Genomic DNA, 15,585 nt, shown 5'->3' on the forward strand with positions numbered 1-15,585 from the left:
CTAATCACTAATGAAACCAGTTAACGATTTAGCCAGTCTAACCAGCATCCATTTTAATCCTACGAAACTTGTTATTCCTTAACAATATCTTATTACAGCTATAGACAATATTCTGACACTTTATGATAAGAATTGAGCTATGAAAAGTCATAAGCTTAATTTCATTGATTTATACAGTAAAGTAGATTTAAACTGACTCACGCACTTCCAAATAAAAACAACACAGTGGAAGACAATTGAATGCATTATACGTTGAATATCTTTATGAAACTTTACAATGTACTCATTTTATCTGAAACATGGGGTTATTTTTCTAACAGGCTTAGGTTATGATTTTAAACAGAATTTGATTTATTTAAAGTAGAACTGTAAAATAGTCACAGTGCATTGAACTTTTTTCCTATACTGCACGTCTGATTTCACTGAAGCAAATCTGGCCCAAATAAGAGACCTTTGAAGACTGCAAACTGTTACCAGCAATTCTAACAGACTAAGCATGTGCAGGATGATCAATTTTGATAGACTATGTAAGCCGATATATTTAAATGAGTAACATATGCAGCAACTTAGGAGAAAGCAGAATTTTTACCCTAGGTTGTCTTTCTTTAGTTCTTGTGGTAAAGTGACAACTAGGTTTTACTGTTCTGAATGTATAGTCTATACAGTCTTTCTTTCTGTGGGACAGAGGTAGTCGAGGTAGCATGAACATGAAGCATCCTAAGTTGCAGAAAGAGTCTAACTGAGGCATCACAGAGCTGTGCAGGTTAAATTAGCCCTACAAATTTCCTCCCCGCAATTTACCACATCTAATTACATTTAAACCATTATTATTTGGCTAATTCACAGTTCTCAAATCAAACTTCTCTACGTTTATTAAGAAGCATGTATATTCTGACTAAGTTTCAAGTATAGACGGTCTACTACAAAGCGGCTTGGAGAAATGATTATCAGAAAGACACAGCAAGACTCAGGTAGGTGAAAAGGCAGATTATTATGAACATCCAGGAAGGCAAACTTTTAACTGCTATCATCTAAGACCCTTTTAAGCTGATTTGAGAGATGACCATATAATCCCAAAACGCCTCCATGTATTTTTCATAGCAGGTACACTAAATAAACCTTTCTGTTAAAACAGAAATCATTGAACATAAACCTGTGCTTGAAGGAATCTAGACTAAAGTACTTATGATAAATAGCACTGAAGACAGCCCATCAACCTAGAGTTTAGGATAGAAACAGATAGAAACAAGGAACAAACAAGACACTGTCAGTGGTCTCTGTTGGATGAAACATGTATTTTGCAAAGTAGGAGCATTATACTGTATTTCTGTTCAACGAAAACAATAGACAAACTAAATAAAATGAAGAATGGAACCCTTAAACCTTCAGGTGCTCTCTCAACAGATACTACAATAACTCTTAAAAAAGCACAATAACCAGTATTGTTATGCTAAACAGTTCCTATTATTTTTACTAGGCAGGAGTACGACGCAGGAAAGATGAGACTGAGACTTGATGTTGCTACTGTCTTATAAAAACTTGAAAAACTTACCAATATTTGTTTTAACAGATCTAAAAATATATTCTTGTTATATATTGTCTATACACGCCTGCAAGATGGAAGCCATTTCTAAGGGGAAGTGTCTGAAAAATTTATCATGCAACTATTGTTGGTCAAAAAGTTGTTGGCTTTTTTCACTTCAAAGACAAAAGTGCATTTCCCTCCCACTTCTTTCTTTCATGTATCAGTAAAACAGATTGTCTCGTTTTCTCTCTTTGAACAAACTGGATACTTAATGTCAATCAGTTTATTAATTACTCCAAAGCTAAAATAAAGCTTATATTTATACAGGTAGATGAGAGTTCATTTATACCTTTCTCTCAGGGTTCCGACACTTGAAGTAGAGTAAGTGGGGAAACAGTGGAAGGGGGAAGAAATCTTCAGAAAAGGTTTGGTTCCAAATACTCTAATTCCCACTAGAACCACACAACTACTTTATCTACTTTTTTTTTCTTTTGCCATTAATTACAAATAAATTCATCTTTCTCTTGTTAAGCCTGAAGTTTGTTGTTGTTAGATGAGTTGCATTCAAACTCCAACAAAAAAGATGAAGCCAACATTGAAATTCATCTCACAGTCCAGAATTTACTTAACGGCCAGCCTGTGCGCTGTGATAAACGGAATGATGATCCGGCAACATGTCTTTATCCATGGTTTGCTTTAATTAACGCAGGCTTGTTTGTTGAAAAGATGATTAATATGCCAATGAAAATTGCATAATTGAATACCACAACACTGGCACAATCAGAAAGACACATGCAGTTTTTTGATTAACATTTATTATTATTATTATTATTGTGTGTTTTAATGTACTCTTCTCATTATGAAACGATGCAGTTTTTGACCGAGAGGCGAGGAAAAGCCAGGTTAGGTGCAGGATCTTCCGTGCGCAAGAAAAAAGATACGATGCAATTTAATAATGCAGAAATAGATCCTTGGTCAAGTGGCCGTTTTTCCAAATGCAAAATAGAAGCCAGGAAAAATAACAAGCTAAAACCACAAATGTAAACACAACAACAATTCAACGATAATACAACAAAAAGAAAAGTGGTATGAAAAATCCAAACAATATAGTCAATACCGTAACAATTAGTATATGGGAAGGAGAGGGAACAATTTTTAAGCAACAGTTTTTACTCTGAAAACACAAATGTTTTACAGTAACGAAGCACTAAAAATAGGAAAATGGAAGTACTATCCTTTTCCAGAACTTCCTCTGAACAACTGTCCTAGCTGCAGTTGGTTAACATATTCATCTGGTTAAATCCATGTTATGACAGGCAGAACAGTGCAAATTAAGTTATGGACCATGTTTTGTTTTACCTACACCATTTACTTGTTTTGCTTTCCTCTATTTACTTATCCTTACTGTCCAACTTAAGGCAAATGTTAATGTTATTTAACACCAATTCTCATGCAAAGACTAACTAAATTTTAAGCGGTAGAAAGATCTCTTTTCTTTACAAAAATGAGTTCAGACTTGCATATCAATTCAATAGGGTATATAACAGTTCTGTAAATACCTTGGCTATTTTGGAAATAAGCTAATCGTAAAATTGACAATTTTCAAGGTAAGCCAGAAATCTTTCCACAGTTCTCCCCTGAAATTAGCATCTATATACTGACTTCATACTTTCTTCAGCACTTTAAGCAGGCACAAGAATTTTCTGATAACTGAAGTTCCATTATTTAGATTAATAAACACTTGCACTGGATAACACAAAGCAAATACTGCTGCACCTTTACTATAATCAAATAAAACAGCAAGGAAAGATTCTCACTTATTTCTTTCTACAAAAAGCAGCACAAGAAGTAAGATTTCTGTCAGAATTGCTTTTCAAGGATCTTCTCACATTGTCCTTAGATGGATGAGGGGAAGAGGGAAAAACTCCCGCAGGAAAGGACTGTGTGCTCCAGTTGCAACCTTTAATGACTTCTGTTGGTCTGAGGTGACCATCACAGGTACTGCATGCCTCTTAACAATTACCAGGTCACACCTGATCCTGAGCAGTAGTAAGAGTACAGCCTGGAAACATGTGACTGCAGTGAGTGAAGAACAGCCATTCTCCTGCTTCATCCTCCACAGCCACTCATTCTCTTCTAGGCTCCAAACACAAATTCCTCAGTGCTTTGCTTTGAAATGGGTATATTTTTGAAGAAAAGTCCTTTGTAAGCACATTGGGAGCACATGAAACTCACAGGATTTTTAAGCAAGAGGCCCAGCAAAGGCTTCTCCCACTTACACGTGCCTTTGGGAGACTGATTTACCAGTCTGCAGTTTAGCTTGGAGGTTATTTACCCACCTGAATGCCCACATTTGCAACTCAATATTCAGAAAATACTGGCAAGGAAAAGAAGATAAAGTCATTGTTTTCAAAGAGCCACAGGAGCCGTTCTTGTATTTCCTTACCCTGCTGTTCTTCGTATAACTTAAAATGGCTCTTTACCTTACAGGAGGACATTAGATTTGAAAATGTAAATGATCATATTAGTTAGGGGCAGAGAATCAGTTACAGAAAACCTGTTCCAGTGGAAAAAAATCCCAACAATTCACTTGGGAAATATTTGATTGCTGAAAAGGTAAAAACGTTGTAAATGAAACAATATGAAAAATATTTGATCAAAATGGAAATAAGTTACAAAAGAGAAATTCTGAACTGAAGAAAAGTTTGTTCTTAGGCATGTCTCTGACAACAGCAATCACTGAGGAATTCCTCCAGCTTTAAAGGAAAATAAAAGTCCTCAGGGACATGATTTAGCAAACAGTGAAGCAGCTTGGAAGACTAAGTTCCCCCATCCTGTGCAACATCTAAACCAGGATAGACACAACCTTATCCAAAATACTGCCAGGGAAAATAATACATTGTCCACCACTGGGACTCACAATCAGATCAATCATTTGCATTTGCCTGATATTATAATCTTGAAACTTAATTGTTTTCTAATCATATTCAAGTGTGGCATCAGCAGATTCAAATCTTAAATTGTAATAAATATCACTGCTCATATTACTCTGCAGATTGTAGAGACACAGTGTAATTTGCTTAACTGCAGACCATGCCTTCTGTCCCTGACCTTTCTAGATATAAATTTAACGGGTAATTTTTCTAAAATTTTGTACTAAAACATGTATTTAAAAACAACCCATCTAACAATGTTCAGGTCTACATCTATGAATTTAAGTTTCATCTCATTACCTTTTAATTTATGGTACTTTTAAAGTAAATAAATTCCTTTACTTTTTTAGTTCTCAGAGTTCTTCCTAAGCACAGCAAGCCTTCTGTAGGGTTGCAAAAGAAGTAAGCACAGGTATGTTAAAGCATAAACAGCAAGTATATTAATAAATAATGCTCTTTCTGACACTTAAGGAACTACAGATCATCAAATGAAAAAATCAAACAAAGATTTAAAATACACCAAAAAAGGTTATTTTTCTACCCAATAGCAGGGCTAGAGTGTGAAGGCCAAAGCTACAGCAATAACAGAAATTCATACAGGAGAAGTTCATCAAAATTATTGAATGTGAATGTAAAGACATGAGTTCTGATCATGGAAGCTTCATAACGCAGAATTCCTGGAGATGGCTAGGTATAACAGGGGAAATAACACTATCTGACTGCCATGTGCTTACTTTTCCCTTTATCCTTTGCCGGCCACTTCCGCAAATGTACAGTTTTAAATAGTTCTTGACTGCCCATTAGAACCTTAAGCTATTTCTTAGGCAAATTCAGTGTACTAAACCTTCCAATGTTTTCCACAAACTTGTCTTTTCCAATCACTATTATTCTTTTTCCCTTTTTTTTTTTTTGAACTTGTCAGTATTTTTCTGCTGTTGAGACATACGAAACCTAGAATGTAACTGGTTCAGTATCATTACAATGACAGACCTAGATTTTAATTCCTGAGATGGGTTTTTTGGACAATCAAAAAAAAACCCACATTTTTTTTCTACCTAGAAGTTTCAATAACTCTTTCCAAATGTAGAATTATTTTAATAACCTTCTTCAAGTGATTAATGAAGTTATTAAGTAAAGCCAAATAAATAAACTCTTAACAAGAACAGATCTCTTTACATCACTGCCAGATGGTGCCCTAAAAATTCAATACCCTGTCATTTTATGAGAACCTTTTGTTTATGATTCTTGAGCCAGATTCACTCCATGTGATTGCGTTCACATTCATGCCAGTCTGAATTAATCAGTTTGGGAGTATGGTTTCACAAGTATCAGATGTTTTACTAAAATACAGATATCCAATTTCTTCTTTACTAATATGTTATTCAGTCTTTAAATATCCAATATATCACATAAAGTCTCTTTGTTAGAGATGTGTGTTTGTATCGTTTATGATACTACCTTCACGTAGAGAACAGACTGTGAACTATGTGGACATGGGAGTTTCACTGACTTAAAAAGGACTACTTTCTGACTAATGCTCACCAAATCAGAGAGGGCCCCACTATACAGCCTTACTGGTTTCTGGAGTTTCTTTTCCTAATATTTTGTTTGCCACCTTTCCTGGAATACAAGCTGAATTGTAGGTCAGGTTAATAAAATTAATTGCTTTATTCATCTTTTCAATTATTTCCTTGACAATTCTGATGCATATTACCTGTTTGTGAATGCTACCAATTTCTAATATTTCCTTGCATGTTCTTCTTTATTCTATAACATTTTTTCTAATTAATTCCATATGCTGTTTTTAAAAGATTTACTTTAGAAGGAAATTCTTTCATTGACAGTATAGGACACATTCTTAGAAGTATTTCAAAGCAGCCTGGTGTTGCGCCAATATTTTACAAACAGAAAGAGAATGACCTGGATAATAGGTCTGTCAATCTGATATTGATACATGGCAAGCAATTTGAACAGATGACACAGAGTTTAATTAATAAATAATTAAATAAAAATAATAAAATTAGTGCCAATCAACATATGCTTAGGGAAAATATCTTAAAATACTAACTTTGTATTTTCTATTAACCAGATCCTGCTTAGCTGTTAAAAATCACACATTACTGCTATTTTATTTACATTTATTTGAGGTATTTGACTTAATACAATATTCCACTTTAATTACTGATAAGATATCGATAGTCAAAAAATAAAGCTTAATAGAAATTGGGCAAATAACAAATATGAACACTGTTAGTCACTAACCAGTTATATTTCTAGTGTAGCCATGAAAGCACTGGTTATTGACCCTTCATTACTTAGCATCCTTAGGAACGACCAAGAACAAAGAATCAAATCATTTAATGTTAAATTCGGAGGAAAAGAAAACAATTGGAGAGGTCTAAATAACGAAGAAGGCTGCTACAGGCATAACATCCTGGCAGATGTGGATTCACTGCTTGTGTGTGGCAATACACGAAAACACAGTGTCCACAGGACCAAACAATGCAGGATATACCCACAGAGTAGGGGACTCTCTTCTGAGAAGGACTGGCTATGAAAAACTGCTTAAGGATTCAGGTTTGTTTTCAGCCGAACAGGATTTTCCAGTTGAACACTGCAGTCAAAAGTGGAAACACACAGTAGCAAGTGCTACTATACAGCAGCAAAGGAAAGATATATTGTGCAGCAGTAGAAACCCCATCTAGGTAAGAAGGCACTGGCATGGGTCTAAAGTAATTCTGTGCTCAATTTTCTTGCCCCGGTTCCCAGAATAAAGCTGAAAACTTTGAGAAGATTTAGTGGAAATACATGAAAATAATTATAAGGCCAGAAAAGATTTCTTACAGTAGAAGAGTCAACAAATTAAGTTTCCTTAGCGTATGAAAAACAATGTTATGGTTTGACTTGGATATGCACATACCAAAAAGGTGAAAAGAAATATGATGATAGAGGTGTTGATCAAAGAACCAAAGGTATAGCAAAGATGTAAGAAAATGGCTGGGAACTCCAAGTAGGCAAATTTAGACCCAAATAGGCTGGACATTTTTAAAGGAATTTTCCAACATTGAATCAAACTATTAAAAAAACCCCAGACTATTTATAGAAAATTTAAATAAAAAATTTAATATTATAGGATATCACAGAATATTGTTTAAGGGTATACTGTGCTTCTAAACTTAACTAAATTCTGCCTGAAATGTACCTTTTGCTTTACAGCTAGGCAAATTGTATGTTTTTTTTCCTGGCCTTTCAATTTATAAATTTTATTAATCTATCACTATCATGTTTTACTTAGTAGACTTAGTTTTAAATAGTCTAGGAACTTAAGTTAACTTTTAGTAATAAAAACATAAGTTAGAGTTCTCATTAATGCCACTGTACAAAGTAACATTATTAAACTAGTTGCTATATCAAAGATACTGCTATAGTTGCTACATCAGAGTTATGTAAGATATAAGATAGGACAGTATGCACTGTATTTTGTCTTCCTGACGTACAAATAGTTGCACATGCAGCTGTTATTAAAGAAGAATTTACATTTATCAATGCACAGATGTCATGTTGAAAAAACACCCCTAAAAGAAGAGAAATGATGGGGAAAATATCAAACACACAATAATTTTAAGTGTTTCTTCTTTGTCTTGCTACACTATCAGAGATTGAAGTGTAGAGTAACCTCATTTAAGACTCCCTTGAATGTGGGTTTTAAATAGAGCATGAAGCATTAGCTTTGTATTCACATCACCCTAATGAAGCAAATGCCTTTACATTTAAGGCAAACCACGGACAACAAAAATCCTCTAGTGCATCTTTCAGGGATAACTCCTAGACTAAGTCATTGTACAGCTTGTGGTTTCCTGCAATGAATCTGGTGAACAAACAGGACTGCAAGTGACTCATGGCTACTGTGCTCTCATGATTGATACAACTTAACAGAAGAAGCTCCAGGGGAACATGAAACTAACCTAATCACATAGCATCCAATATATAGAAACATGGACTGTATTGTACTGTATATTAATGTCATAATGGAGACAGCTCACTGGATGTCATTCCCTAGAGCCTCTGACTCAGCCATTTGTGGTGTTAGAAAACATGTCCCACTTTACATATTTAAGCCGGCAATAAGGGCAATAAGTAGGATTACAGGTCTGGACTTCAGGAGAGATAACTTCAGCCTCTTCAAAGACCTATTTGGAGGAATCCTATGGGTCAGGCCTCTAGGAGGTATGGGGTCCAGATAAGCTGGTCAATATTCAAGCAATTCTTCCTCCAAGCTCAAGATTAGTGCATCCCTAAGAGTAAGAAATCAAGCAAAGGAGGCAAGAGACTTGTACGGATAATCAGAGAGCTTCTGGAAAAACTTAAACGCAAGAAGGGTGTTTAAAGAATGTGTTAAAAATTGACTGGACACTTTGGAAGAACAAAGAAACACTGTCAGAGTATGCAGGGATGCAACAAGGAAGGTTAAGGCCCACTTAGAATTAAATCTGACAAGGGATGTCAAGGACAACAAGCAGGGCTTTTTCAAGTACATCTATAGCAAAAGGAAGACTAGGGAAAGTGTGGGCCCACTGCTGAATGAGGTAGTTGCTCTAGTGACAGAGGATATGGAGAATAGAGACTTGCTAAATGCCTTCTTTCTTGTCTTTACTGCTAAGGCCAACCCTCAAGAATCCCAGAACCCTAGAGGTAAGAGAGAAAGTCTGGAGAAAGGAAGACTCTCTCTTGGTTTAGGAGGATCTGGTTAGAGATCATCAAGGCAAACTGGACACCCACAGATTCATGGGCCCCAATGAGATGAAACTATGAGTGCTGAGGGAGCAGGCAGATGTTATGACTAAGCCACTCTTCATTATCTTTGAAAAGTCAAAGAAGGACTGGGAAATCCTGGTACACAACAAAGTAACCATGAGCCAGCAATGTGACCTTGTGGCCAAAAAGGCCAATGGTATCCTTGGGTGCATCAAGAAAAGTGTAGCAATCAGGTCAAGGGAGGTTATCCTCCCCCCCTACTCTTCCCTAGTGAGGTCACATCTGAAGTATTCTGTCCAGTTCTGGGCTCCCCAATTCAAGAAAGACAACTGGACAGAGCCCAATGGAAGGCTACGAAGATGATTAGGAGTCTGGAGCATCTGGATCTGTTCAGCCTGGAGAAGAGATAACTGAGAAAGGACCTTATACTAATGCTTATAAATATCTAAAGGACTGATATCAGGAGGATGGGTCCAAACTCTTCTCAGTGGCACTCAGCAACAGGACAAAGGGCAATGGGCACAAACTGGAACAGAGAGGTTCTTTCTGAACATGAGGAAAAACTTCTTTACTGTGAGGGTGACAGAGCACTTGAACAGGCTGCCCAGAGGGGTTGTGAATACTCTTCCTCTGGAGATATCAAAAAAGTGCCTGGATACATTCCCGTGCAACCTGCCATAGGTGAACCTGCTTTAGCAGGGGGGCTGGACTACATGAAGTCCAGAGGTCCCTTCCAACTCCTACTATTCTTTGATTCTATATAGTGACGGTATTATCAAAGGTCCAGCATCAACACAACTCATGTTTTTCATCTCAAGATCTGTCCTTGGGCTGCTTTAGCTCAACGGGGCTCCATCAAGATATAAAAGCTATGGAAACAGCTATTTCCTGTGTCTCAGATGACTTTGTAAATCTAGTGGGGCTCAGGGTGCACGATTATTCTTGTAATAAACAATAATCATGTTACAAACATCAATCATATAGCTTCAAAAGCCCTAGAGTGTGATGTATTTATGGACAGTGTGTGACTTAAATCTGCAAAAAAATGTATCTGTTTTATTTTTCTTTAGGTTTCCTATTGATATTAACATGATTTCCAGAGTTTTGGTAACTTAGCATTCTCAAAGACTAGAACTGTAGTTGTCGTTGCTTAGTGTGTGGAGAGGAAAAAAAAAACAAAAAAACCAAAAAAGATCCTGTAGACATTTCAAGGTAGGTATAATAGAACTTAGCTATCCAAATTTAGAGAAGACTTTTTCCCTATGTGACTTACTAAGTCATGAAGCAGTCCTGTGCAAAAGAAGAAAAAAAGATTTAAGACATCTTAATGTTACAGATACTCTTCATTTGTTGTTGTTGTTGCACTAAAATAACTCTTATGACATTTCCTTTTTTTTCTTCTTTGTGAATTCACTAACAATAACCTCCCTAAAAATCATTCAGAAACATTTCGGTAGTGTTTCTGTGCATTCTCAGAACAAGGATGACTTTCTTGAAGTGTTTCATGACATTATTAGAGTTGCTCATTCAGTGTGCATTCAAATTTTATACAAAACAAAAATATGAAATTAAACATACATATAAATACATTTGTCAATTCTGAAGTCTGAGGAACAGAATTTGGCCCTAATTATCTTTTCTTCTTCTTAATTACTCTTATTTCACGATCCTGGAAATCAAACAAAATAACAGCTTAACTGCTTTCATGAAAGACCAAATAGGAAAACCTGTAGTTGTTACTCTGACATTACTGAAGAACCAAGACAATTCTGGAGAGAAGTCAAGTACATGTTTTCTTTGAATTATGAGTAGAATTCAGAAGTTAGCTGCTAAATGGTGGTTAACAGTTTAACACTAACTTCAGCTGTCTAAAAATTTGATGTCAAGTATAAGCTACATATTCAGATTCTGTCTGTAGTAAACTGAGTCATGTTCTAAGATGTAAAATTATCCCTTTCTTGCAGATAACTATCATAAAACAGAATAAGTAAATGTGCTTACCTCGCTCCATTGAATAAAGACTACCTTAAACTACCTTATAGATGACTACATTTAGATAAGATAAAATTAAAAGGACCATCTAAGTATTTCTTGAAATGTTGTTCTAAACTGGAGTTGAAAATAAGGAGAGATTTGAAGGGCAGTAAGATATGCTTCTGCAGGAACATAGGCAACAAAATTAAAGCAAAGGAAAATGTGGGGTTGGTGCTCAGTGGGACAGAGACTATAGTGACAATGAACATGAAAAAGGCTGAGGCACTAACTGTCCTTGATTCAGATTTTACTTCTAAGGTGTACCATCAGGTTTCCATCAGGTTCCTAAGCCTAGTGATAAGAGTCTAGGCCATCATCCACAGGGCTGGAACAAACTGGACATACAGAAGTCCATGGAATCAGATGGGCCGCATCCAAGGATGATGAGGAAGCTGGCCAATGTCACTATAAATCCATACTCCATCACCTCTGAAATGCCATGGCGACCGTGAGGAGGGAAGCTCCCCTATGACTAGAAACAGGCAAACATTACAACAACTATCAAGAAATATAATTAGGTGTTCCAGGTGACCATGGATTTTTCAATCAAAACTATGTTCCTGGGAAAAGCATGAAGCAAATCCTCCTCAACGTCATGATTAGGCACGTATGCGACAAGACAGTGTTTGGGAACACCTGGTATGGATTTACTAAAGGCAAATCAGAACTTAACAACCTCACTGCCTCCTACGATGACATAACTGGATGAGGGGACAGCAGTGGATATTGCTAGACTTTAGAAAGTATTTCCACAGACATTCTCATAGGCATATTGGTGAAATATGAATCGGGTGGATAGATGACAAAAGGGGTAAACAACCAGCTGAACCATAGACTCAAAGGATTGTGAACAGCAGCACGAAGTCCAGAAGGAGACCAGTTACTAGTGGCATCTCTCAAGGGTCAGTTCTGGGGCCAATGCTTTTTAACATCATTATTAATGGTCTGGATGACAGCAAAGAATGTCCTCCACGTTTGTAACTGATATCAAATTGGTGGGACCAACTGTGAACCGCTGGAGGGCAAGGCTGCTACTCAGAGGGGCCAATGCAACCTGGAGAAATGGGCTGACAGAACCCGCATGAAGTTCAACCAAGGTAAATGCCAAGTCCTGTACCTGGCACAAGTTGGCCCCATGCAACAGTAAAGGTTGGGCACTGATCAACTGGAAAGTAGTTTTGCAAAAATGAATCAGTGAGCAGACAATTTGGATACATATCTTCAGTGTGCTCTTGCAGCAATGAAGGCCTGATGCATCCATGGCTCTATATGAGTCTATTGCGCAGGACATACACGAACTGGAATGAATCTGGTGGAGGACCACAAGACTGCCAGGAAACTGCAGGAAGGAGTGGCTAAGAGATATGGGAAGATGACCGTTAGGACAGGAAGGCAAAGGGGTTTTAACTGATATATTCAAATGTATAATGGAAGGGTAAAGATAACATGCCACTGTCTTATTGGAGGTGCTCAGGAAGAAAATAAGAAGAAACAGACACAGTTGCAACAAGGGAAAATTTTAACTATTTCCATAACAAAAGGTAGGAAAACGTTGGATCAGCTAAGCAAGCAAATCAAACACTGAACACTGATCAGAAAGTCTCTAGAATCTCCATTCTTGGTGATCTTTGGACCTTGACCAGGTAAGGCCCCAAATAACCTCATTTTAGTTTGCCTAGCTTTGAGCTGAGATTAGACTAGATGACCTCTGGAGGTGCCTTCCATTCTAAACTGTTCTATGATTCTAAATAGTGGCATTATTCAGAGTTATTAATTAATAACTGTTAATTAATAATTGATATATTAATAGTTAATATATCCCTGAATCGAGGCCCTCCTGGATGAAAAAGTCTTATTACATTTTAAAAACATTATCAGTAAAAGGAAAACGTCTGGCATAGCAATCTAAATAAAAGCAGAGCTTTTCTCTTATTCATAACTCATGTCAGTTATTCATGCTTTCTCTTTCCAATATGTAAAACACATTTTCAATACAAATCAGAACTGAAGACAGGGTCAAGACTCTCTAATTTAGTTCTTAATTGAAGTTCAGTGGAATATAGGTAACAACGTCAAAAAAAGGATATAAAAAATCTCACTTCAGCAGCTGCTTATCATTACATGTATCTAGAACTCTCTTTATTCTGATTGCACAGGTGTCTAAACTCAAATGTAGTTGCATTCCAGGGTGGTAGGTTAATATTCCTGTAAATCTATCAAAATGCAAAGAGACAAAGGAAAGAGATTCTCTATCCTCAAAGCAAACTGAACATACCTGAACAGTGTAGAGTACAGCACAAAGCATAACTGGCACATTTGCTTTAGGGATGGAACTTCTGATAGTTACCATAATTAAACAGAAACACGGATCTACAAACCAAGACACTTGGTAGAAATTCTTTACTGTGAGGGTGATGAGACATTGGAACAGGTTGCCCACAGAAGTTGTGGATGCCTTATCCCTGGAGGTGTTCAAGGCTAGTTTGGGTGAGGCTTTGAGCAACCTGATCTAGTAGAAAGTGTCCCTGTCCATGGCAGGGACAGTTTAAACTATATGATCTTTAAGATCCTTTCCAACCCAAACCGTTCTATGATTCAATGATTCAATGATTCGATGATGATAATGGTGATGGTATTCTTATTACTGTTGTTGTCGAATATTGAATACAAGTGCTCATTACTCAATGCCCAATTCCGAGCCCTTCCCCAAGCAGTGACTGCCCTCCCTTTGGCAAACAACCCAGTTTATATACTGAGCAGGACATTATCTGCCATAGAATACCCCCCCCCGGCCACCTTGAGTCAGCTGAAAAGTCCTCGACTTAGTATAAACACTACTTAGATATAACTAAAAGCATCAGTGTGTTATCAGCATTATTCTCATACTAAATCCAAAACACAGAATCACAGAATCATTTAGGTGACCTTTAAGATCACTGAGTCCAACTGTAAAAGCACTACATCAGCTACTAGGAAAATTAACTCTATCACAGCCAAAGCCAGGACAGACATACATAGTCATCATGTAACGACCGAGAGAAGTTGGTTTCTGTCTCTTCCCCCAGAATTTTGTATATTTTAATAACAGAAAATCAGTCCATTAGAAGTAAAATCAATACAGAAAGTATTGACAGAACTCCGGCATGAACTCAGTTCTCTCCCTTTCTAACTGGATACCCTAATCTCAGGACTATAAAACCCCATAGTACTATAATAGAAGGAGGGGAGGCAAGAGTGGTTAAAAACTAGAAAAATATGCATCCTTGAAACATTAGCTTAGAATTTTTCTTGAAATAAAAAAGATGTTCTTATATTTTCTAATAGAGATCCTATCACAAAATTCTGTCCTAATTTATTCTATCCTTCTTACTTCCTACATATTTTTCCCAGCATATGCTGAGTTTTCTGATGAAGTTTCCAATGAAACGTCAAATGATAAATCCAAGAAATGCACAAAACTCCAACAAAATTATGAATGGTGGACTAAAAAGCATCTCAGTTTTGGTAGCTTCTTAATGCAAGAAAATCATTGGAAGAAGCAGGGAAGTAGGACACATTGGTTTTTGGACTCCAGTTATGGTGGATTAGCCTGCAAATAAGACTCTGTACTCCTCTCCACACGGGCTTCTATTGCCTCAGTGACGCTAATCCACAACACTACAATGTAAATAATGCATAGCTGTACTATAACTATGTAAGACTACTCTAAGAGAACAGATACTCCAAGTATAGCTCAAACAGCCCGTCTTCTGCAGGGCTGTAAACAACTCTTTAAATCAATAACTGTGCCAGTGCAATATTACTGTCACTATATGCTTACAGTTTTTCCAGCCCAAGTAGACTATGTCATACGTTTCATGCTGTACTTCCTGACAAGTTAGTGTTTTATGTTAAACTTAGACTTCAAGTGACCTGACGTTAACGATGTTTATCTACCACTTAGGCTGCTAGATAATAAGAAATGTTTCCCTCATTCCTAGATCAGCCAAGCCAGCCTTGATCCCCATTCTGTCATTCCGACTGGGAGCCACAATAAGCAGCAGCACGAAGGTTTTTACAGGAGGTTAGGGGGCTTGGAGCTTGTCTCCTGGTGATAAAATTAGAGAGGAGAATTAAAGTGATTACACTCTAAAAATGACTTACTAGAAGTGACAGGTTTTTTTAACCTAAATATTTTTTTAAGCACCAAATTTGTCACTCCTGTAAGTTATATGTTACTAACTGTAAAATTATTTTATTGCAGCAGTAAAAGAAATGAAGTACTTCAAGCGAATGTTTTTAGATAAATCAGGAACCTTGTATTCAATTCACATTTTATTTGCTTATATAAGGATTCTT

At 36.7% G+C, this 15,585-nt stretch overlaps 1 protein-coding gene across 2 annotated transcripts in view; it reads right to left on the reverse strand.

The window, feature by feature from the left end:
- The window catches only part of ZFPM2 (zinc finger protein, FOG family member 2), a 309,210-nt gene that overhangs the window by 194,499 nt on the left and 99,126 nt on the right, over window positions 1-15,585 (reverse strand). The gene's annotated exons all lie outside the window — the stretch shown is intronic.

Source organism: Cuculus canorus, chromosome 2 (genome assembly GCF_017976375.1).
Source record: "Cuculus canorus isolate bCucCan1 chromosome 2, bCucCan1.pri, whole genome shotgun sequence".
NCBI classification, from domain to species: domain Eukaryota; kingdom Metazoa; phylum Chordata; class Aves; order Cuculiformes; family Cuculidae; genus Cuculus; species Cuculus canorus.